A 9,787-nucleotide genomic window follows, 5' to 3' on the forward strand; every position below is an offset into this window, starting at 1 on the left:
AACATCAACCTCGCGTTCTATTGATTCAATTTCTCGCCCGTCAATAAGATATCTGGCGCTCTCAAATAACGCCATGATACCGTTGTTGACGAAGCCAACTCGAACACGATGGTCATCTGCGTATGGTGCATTATCGGCGGCATTTGTCACGAGTTCTCCCTCGATTTCGATAAACGCTTCACACGGCAAAAAATATTTACTGGTATCTTGGACTTGAAGTTCAATTCGCGATCGTAGGTCGGGTTGCGCTGCATAATAAGAATAATATTGATAATCACGGACAGAATCATCCCTGCGTACTGGGGCGTCCATATCAAACGCGGGATCAGCGGTACGCGCAAACATTCTATTATTTATCATGTTGATGTTTTCAATTGCGATTTTTTCGTCGTAAATTCTTTGAATTTAAACCACTCCCCGCTATCGCGTTCATGAGCGCGTTGGTTGCCGCATCGGCGGATGGCGAAGTCGTCGCCAACGACTCTAATTTTTCTTCCACGGCGTTATTTATTACTTTACTGACATTTGCAGGCATCACTGTCGTTGATGGCATTACCGGTGGTTTCTGTTTTTTTCTCCTGAATTTCACCAATGACATTAGTTTGTCCCGCGCGGCTGAAAACGCCCTTCCGGCAACATCTCCAATGGCACTAATACCCTTATCACGAATAACATCAATAGCCTTCATTCCTAATTGTTTGGCTAACGGCGCTACTTTTGGAGCCATTCTTGTAAATAACCCCGCAATGGTGCTACCGAGACCATCTCCATAGTACGCGCGGTAAACAGGCAATCGCGAGTTTACCACGTAGACGAGTACTGGTTTATCATGGTTGTAGTGTATGATCATCCTTATTAAAAACACCAGTTTTCCAATTAATCATCCACGAGTTCGTCTATGAGCGTTCGATATGCATTAATGTCCATAATACCGCCTGCAAATAACCGCTTGCAAATATCAGCGGCCTCATTGATTATTTCCGTAGAGTTATTTCCGGCTCGTTTTCCTCCAATTAGTACTTCCAGCCGTGATATATCACTGAGAACACTATTAGGGCAGGTAACGCCGTAGGATTCTTTACCAACAGGGTATCCTTTTCCTTTTTTTGGTGTTCTACTCTTAACTTTCTCGAGGAATTTATCGTAATCGGGATCACCACGATGTGGTAATGCTTCTCTATGTTTACTCGCTAAATACACTATTCTTGCCCAGTTCTCCGTCGAGGTTATTTTTTTCTTGTAACCTTCATTGATATACTCATCTCGAATGCTCTTAGTTGATGTTGTAGCAACAAAATTAACTAATTCTTCATCGTCGTCGATGTCTCTAATTTGATCTATTGCGGACTTTTTAAGAACATTACGGGGTATATTTCCCTCTTTCTTTTTTTCTTTCGATGTTTCTTCGGGTGTTTCTTCGGGTATTTCTTCTTCTGGTTCTTTCGCAGTAGCACCTAATTCTTCCTCGTCGGCCATTGTAACATAAGGTTCTTGTGGTTCGGTTATAGCGAGTGGTGGTGGCCTCCGTGTTGTAGCAGCCGCTATTTTTGCAGGGAGTGTTTCTAAAGACCTTTTTGTTTGTTTTGTCTCTGCCGCTATCTTTTCAAGCGCACCAAGAACGGGTACAGTTGCCGCTGTAACATCCTTAGTCGCTTTAGTTACCGGGGCAAAGAGTTGTTCGCTTCCAACAGTAAAATCGGTTTGCATTTGTTGTCGCATTTGAAGTTTCTCTCTCACCCTGTCTCGTAACGGTATAAACTTTTTAAGCGCTGCTAGCCGCTCTCTGGCTAGCCGAGTAGTAAGTGATTCACCTACCATTATTGTAAATTGATGCGCAATTTTCTAATTTTCCGCCGAGTGTACCATCGGGGGCTCCACGGAGTTTTCGTCTATAATCCTTCTAATGTTTTTGATCTTACTAGAAATCTCCCGGCGTCGTTCATAAACACGTCCGAGTTTTTTTCGTATTATTTCAACGGCAGTGAATAGTCCAATGAATGCATTTGCGTCATTGTGGTACAGGTTCTCATTAATCGTATGTTGTAATCGTTTTATAAAAAAGTACTCGCAGGCCAGGGTAAAACGCCCCCGTTTCGACTGTTCGTTAATAATCTCATAATCGGATAATATTTTTTCACTGTCGAGACCATCAGATAATTCAATTCCTTGATTTTTTAATTTTGAAATCTCAGTTAATATATTATTGATGTCTTCGATATTCATTATTCTTATAAAACATCTTATTTCTAATATCAAAAATTTTAATAAAATTTAATAAAATTATTGGGGGTCATTTTTGACCCCGTTTTTTGTATGGACAGTACAATGCCGTAAATCTCCACTCGAGTGTTGTGGCAGATTACAGGCATACATGGACAGTACAATGCCATAAATCTCCACTCGAGTGTTGTGGCAGATTACAGGCATACATGGACAGTACAATGCCGTAAATCTCCACTCGAGTGTTGTGGCAGATTACAGGCATACATATATACTTAATTAAGGACATTCACATCTTGGAACCCCAAACATACATCTCCGGGAGGGAGGCCTAGGGTGACAAACGTCATCGTAGACCGCCCAGAAGATATGCTTAGGGACATCACTACATGGATGAATATATTTACAATGAAATGATTGATGGATGATGGGACGGCACAAGACAGCACAAACATAAAACGGCGGGGCGGAACTCTACGGCCAATTCAACCAATCAAAAGCAACCCAATTAAATTAACCCGGTTGCATGATTGTGAACAAAAGACAACCACACGCCCGGGTCAAGAGCGTGGGTTAGTTTTGATTAGTTGAATTGGCTTTCGAAAGCCCCAGGCTTATAACGAGTCATCTTATATATAAAGTGACTAATACAGCGGCGTCAGTCACAAGGTGTGTGTTAATTTGAATTCCCTTGAATCGTTAAATCCTTAAATACTTATTAATGGTGTTTCACGGCATTTAAATGAAACCAAATATTTGAATAAAACATTAAAAAAAAGAATACAGCTGTTAGATAATAGCGTGTATTTCATTAGTTTTCATCGTAAAATGATTAATTAATCGCAACATTAATTGGACTTCAAGGGACATAACTCTTGTCATGCGACGCTATCACAAAACGAGTTATCTCCCTTTGATGTTATATATGAAAATCGAATTCTGTGTCCGGTCCTTTTTGAGATCGCTGTTTGATATATTCGTTCTGCAACAAATTGTATTGAGGCGATACAAATGTCAAAATATTTTCCTGCCTCATTCATCGACTGAAATATTTTTTCCTCGTGAGTTGTTGTATCAAATGACTTTACGGGTTTTGCTTTCTTTGAGTATTTACCAGTTTCCCCTTTTTTACTATTTTCACTATGAGAGATGGCTTGCAGATTACACAGTCTGTTATTTTGATAATTAGAATCAATGTGATCAATAACGAGACTATCTTTGATCAATCCGTGGAAACATTCATAGATGATTCTGTGACAGAGATATTTTTTCCCTCCAGCAGTAAACATTAAATACCCGTGATTGTTTTTCCATCCAACCGGCTTCTTCAGTCTGCGGTTTCTAACAATACCGTCGCGAGATGCCTCGTAATTGACGAGCAGGGGGTGCGGCTGAAATTCTTGGTCCATTTGTATAATAATACTACTTGTCTAATTTATTATTTGGTTTAATTATGAATCTTTCAACGTAGTCTTGGGGGGTTTTGATGACGAAGTCGGCGGTGGGGTCAATGACGGCGTTTTTAATTCGCTTGTCATAATAGCGTTTTAGTTCCCTGTATCGCTTTCCGCCACAATTGATACACAACTGCGATTTTCCTCTTACACCGACGTGGCAAACCAAGCACGGTAGGGGGCCAAGAGAACCATTACGAACGCTTTGTAAATGATACCCGCAGAATTCACCTCTACATGATTTATTGCACGGGGTTATCGACCCAATCATCAACCATTTGCATTTGTTCATTATACTATATTCTTTTATTTAAATACTTGTTTTAATTATATGGATGAGTTCGAGAGATTAGCAGCAATTAAGCCCCGGAAAAATATTAAGTTCAATCTCGATAGAGTCCTCAAGGACACACCAAAAGCGTTAATAAACGATAAAACCCTGTTGAGTAAAATACGCGATTGTATCAATGAATTCAAACGTGATGGTGCATCTCATAGTTGGTCAACATTTCGAATTGATGGTGTTGTTGATGCTACCATGAACGACAACCGCGCAGCAATGATAATATCACAACTTGACGGTAAAAAGTATTTCTTCAGAGTAAAATTTATTATCCGGGTGGAATCAGGCGATTGGATCATACGTGATAAATTTGAACCAGTTTTCAGCGACAAGAAAACAGTCACTGTCAGCCGCGACTCCAAGCCGGGGTTGTTAACCGGAATTGACAGACCATACTATGAACGAGCGTATCCTGAAACAGCAGTTGTTTATGGAATATACCCGTTAAATAAGAAACCTGATATCGGAAAACTGAAACCGATGAAACAGTCAACGGGGATAAATTGTGTAGCAGAACGAATAATAGAGCATTTTACAAATGCATGTCGAGGAAACAAATTGACTGATTTACGACGTAGCAAAATCAACCAGTGGGAACTAACCGTAAAAGAGCGTGGAGCAACCATCAGCGACATAGCGAGATTAGAAACGTCGCTGAGATTTCCAATAACCGTTACAACGATAACCGGTGAAGTATTATACGAATCGAAGTATAAATCGAAGGGAGCCCCAATCAAAATTATTGATCATAACGAACACGCATGGACGCCCGCGATCACAATATTTCCACGGGATAGAACAGTAAAGTATATACCCGAAGAATTCCTGGAAGAACAATTCTCCAAGGATGGTTTTCTCGCGGAGAGGAAACTATTTGATGCTATTGCTTGTTTGTGTAAAAACGACCCTGTATCAGTGTGGTTACTTCGCAGCGCTGAAAACGATGCGGATACCTTTGATCAGTTTGTAAGACCAAACGGCGAATTATATCGCACTGAAGCATTTCACAACAGGATGAAAAAAACCGCCATGGAATTTGAAGAGCATGATGAACAACTGCTAACAAATTGTTTTACGATTCCATCGGTTGTAGCTCATGTTGCAGCAAGGAAAAATGCGTGGAGACCAACGCGCAAGGAATTTCTGCCGGATATACAATCCAGTTGTTTGGAATACTATCACGGTGGACTATGGAACACTGAATACAGCCGCGACGCTATGATCTCGGTTGATATGGTTGCCTGTTATCCAGCGAGTTTTCTCGGGTATGGATCCGCAGCTGAGTACTTTAGACGATTTGGACACCCCAGTCATGAAATGACTCGTGTTGCTATTAATGGACCACTGCCTGATTTTGATTTAACGGGATTCGCTCGCATAGTATCATTTGAATTCGCGGCAGGACTCCATCGCTGTTGTTATATTTGGATCGGTAGACACATGGCTGAAAAGAAGTGGCTGCCAATAGCGCTGCTACGGTATATGATTGATTGTAGCATGCTAGTTTCGTTGATTGTCAGTGACGCGATTATATCATACCGGGCACAGACTGAAGTCTGGTTACCAGAACCGGAGCGTCTAGATAGCATAATTGACGAGTCCAGAAAAAACATTGATGCCGACGAGGAATATATCATCGAATGGTCCAGGAGGATATTTAACCAACGAAACCGCGAGGCAAAAGATCTCGGTAGAAGAATAATCGGTAAGTTCACACAAGGTGGAAAAAACTGCGACTACAAACGATATTGCTCACGGCTGATTATAGATGACGCAGAATATGATTTCGTAATCAAGGACGCAGTAGCAAAAAATAGATACGTGAACTGCAAAACAGCTTTCTTGTCCAATGGAACGAGGTTGGGTACAGTTGTTACCTACAGCGATGGAGACAGCCCGGCGTATCCACATTTGAGGGCGTCTATGCTGGGTTACGCCGCTATTAATTTATTCTCGATGATAAATAGATTCCCCGATACCGCGGTTAGAGTAGCCGTTGATTCGTTTTATGTTGACGTAGCGTATAAGGGAAACGTAGCCGAGTTTACTAGTCCGGACGAGAGTTGGGGTACATGGAGAATTAAAAATGAAATACGACGCGATTATTCCCCGTCAGCAGATGTCACCGTTGAAAACAACTACTTACGCGGTGATAAATTGTCAGAATGGTCTAATGCACCATCGTGTTCTGATCCAATTTGTAGACACAAAACAGTTTATTTAAGCGGCTGTGGCGGGTCAGGAAAGACGACTCGGGCAATTGAATTATTTCGTACGCGGGCAAGTATAATCGTGCTTACACCGACCCATAGACTAGCGCGAGAGATAAAACAACGAAATGTTGACGCCGTTACTTATCACAGCTTTTTTCGATACAGCGGCGGTGAGTGGACTCCTGATCGAATGGGTGAAAAATTTATTCCCGACATTATCATCTGGGATGAGATATGTACTGTTTCGTTAGATACTTTACAAATGTTTCTTGAGTGGTTGCTGCGCGCGAATACAGCGGTGATCATGTGTGGCGACCATGGCCAACCACCACCATTTGTCGGCGAGGGTCCACATGATTGGTTGAGCGGGTTCGTAGACTATTATGAAGAAACCGATACTGATTATCGAGCACTTGATGAACAACTGCGCGAGGTTAAAAAACTAATCAGATTACAGCCGGATAGAATTCAATGTGAAATAATCCGCGAGGTGATTCCGGAAACGCCGTTAAATGAATTCTGGGAAACATGGAGACCAAACGATTTGATTGTAGCGAGCAGAAAGATAGTCAGAGACACACTTCAGCGGAAGTTGTTTACGTTGCATAAGGAAAAGTTTCCAACGCGTCCAGTGCCGTTATGTTATAGACCCGCGGACACACGGCGGCAGAACATTGAAGTTGAAATTTCAGCCCCGACAGCGTCGGGGACAAAAAAACAAATTCTCGTGCTGAATGATATCGTGCTCGTTGATATCGGTGTCGTCGAGGACGCGCTACGTGCTGATAAATCCCCGTGGACGCTAGGATACGCAACAACAATACATTCCTCGCAGGGACTAACCATCACGGACACAATTGTTTGGATGGTTGATAATCGCATCGAATGGTCGAATCTAGTCTATCTTGCAGTGTCCCGAGTACGGAGAATAAATCAGCTTCGAAGAATTGTTGTTGACGAAGCCAGTGACGGAGTCGCTGACAAGGTCAGTGACGACAACGACATTATCGATGCAAGCGTCATTGATAGAAAACTCTCGGGTTACCGCCAACAGGATAAAAAAAAACAGCGGCGTTTTGATATTGATGCCGAATTAATAATTGCGTTACGACAACAACAGAATAATCACTGCGCGAGTTGTAATTGTGTAATGCGCTGGCGTTATTCGGATAAAGACGCTCGCCAATTTACCGTGGATAGAATCGATAACAGTCTCGGTCATGTTAAAAACAATGTGAGGTTGACATGTCTTGAGTGCAATAGACGCAACGGCGCTAGTTAAGACCACGCGGGGGTAATTGAGTATCGTCAGGTATCACTTGTAGTTGCTCGCGTGTAAATCCGCGCTGAGGAGCAGTTGAATCCAGTCTGTAGATCGGTGGTCTACCAGTTGATCGTGTTATCGTTGATATGTTATGTGTGGTAACACTCCAAATAGGATCAGTAGCTCTTTTTTTACCGCCTTCAAGCTCTCCTGGTTCATATAGATATCTAACAGTGACATCGCCAAGAATCGGCTTGGAAACGCTATTTATTTTTGATTTTCCGGGTATATACTCGTATTTAATCGCGTCGCTGGGCTTCATGTTGATTGCTCGGGTAATCTCGTTATTTAACGCTCCAATTACACCTGGCAACCTTTTAACCCATTCACGAGATCGTTTTTCTTGGATGAATTCCTTCGCGTATTGATATCCAAATAACCGTTCAGCGAGAGTTCGATTGAATCGTTCAACAATTGCCTGATCACGATGTAGCGCAGTATGACCTCGTCGTATCGCGACGCTATGATGTTTCAGCGTTGATAAAACAGCGCCGCGAAATTCACTACCGGGATCAACTTGTAATAGATTTGGCCAGCGCAGAGGGCCTCTTCGATAAATTCTTTCAAACGCAGCGGCTACTTCAGTTGCCGACTTTGTTTTTAACGGCTCCGCTTGTTTGTATCGACTCGCAACATCAACTACGGTTAGCGCGTATTTGTAACCGTTGTCATGCGGCAGAAATAATATATCAGCCTGATGAACTTCATTAGGTACGCTGACATCAAAGCGCGAGAAGTTGATTTGTTTAGGCGGTGGTAGATAGATTTGCCATATAGCCTGTTTGGATAACCAATTAGCCGCAGTGGTCTTTGTTACCTTTGCAGCGCTTGCAAGCTTACCAATTGCGGCCTTCCCCTTCCAGTATCCTCTCGGAGAATAATAGATGGATTCCATGTTGTTATTAATTACCAGCGCCCATCATTAATTTACCTTTCATAGCCGATTTTACCAACCATGAGGCCAATTTTTCTTTGATGGATTTATCAGGAATAGCATTTAATGCGTGAATTAATTTTACATCCGCGATATGACGCTGTTGCAGATCGCTACTTTTGTAAGCAACATCATGAGCATGACACGCCTTATCGATAGCGTTTATTGGATACTCACCGGGTTTGGGCTGATTTTGATCATCGAGTCTGATATCTAATCGTGTTCCGGGGCCACAGTAGCTATATCCTGGGAGGTGCTTTTCTCCTGGATACTTTGCCCACGGTGTTCCGGGGAGTTTTGCCAATTTGGCTGCGATGTCACCTCCTCGCTTTTTTTTAAAACATCCCCGGGTCTAGCAGAAATAAATCTAAATTTCTTTGTACCGCATTGTACACACTTACCAGTAAGCGCCGATCTATTATTTCTTGTTGTAACGGTTGTCATATCATTTGTGCCAGTACGCACTCTACACTTCACACAATATAGATCCATAATTTATGTATAGAAATATGAATATAATTGATTTTTCGGCGACTAAAACGAGAGAACCAGTTAAGCATGTTGCAGCGTTACCAAACTCGATCCGGATGATTATCATCGGACCATCTGGATCCGGCAAGACGCAATTGTTACTCAATTTAATAATGAGATGGATGAAGTGGGATAAGTTGTATTTGGTTGCTCCTAGCGTAGATGATCAACGATGCTACGAGGTGTTGAAAGATTTCAACGAGAATGCATCAGCGATCGCTAAAAAAAATGTCATCGAGTTTATTACAGATATCAATGATGCACCGGGTATTGATGATATTGATGGCGACGTTAACAATCTAGTCGTGTACGATGATGTTATGTTAGACAATCAAAAAAACCCAGCTAGGATATTTTCCAGAGGCAGGCATAAAAACACCGACGTGATATATGTCACTCAACGATACACTCAGATTCCAAAAGTAATTAGAGACAACTGTAATATTCTTGCTGTATTCAACGGCGTTGATACACACACGCTACGAAATATTTGGCAGACATGGTGCGGCGGTGACATGGACTTTAATGTTTTTCGAAACTTTTTTAGTCATGCTCAGTCGACCCCACATGGATTCGTAACGATAAATTTACATGATCCTCGGACACGATATCGTATCGGACTTGACCAAATATTCGGTTAGTTGTAAATAATTTTCATTGTAAGCAGCAGGGGGGGCGACGACATCGACGCGGTCGTCGATGTGCTTACCGGACGCTGACGACGCTGGGGATCGACGCGCAGAAGGTGTTAATTAAACCAAATGACGT

This window comes from Sinohyriopsis cumingii, chromosome 5 (assembly GCF_028554795.1).
Source record: "Sinohyriopsis cumingii isolate HCF-2022 chromosome 5, ASM2855479v2, whole genome shotgun sequence".
NCBI lineage: Eukaryota > Metazoa > Mollusca > Bivalvia > Unionida > Unionidae > Sinohyriopsis > Sinohyriopsis cumingii.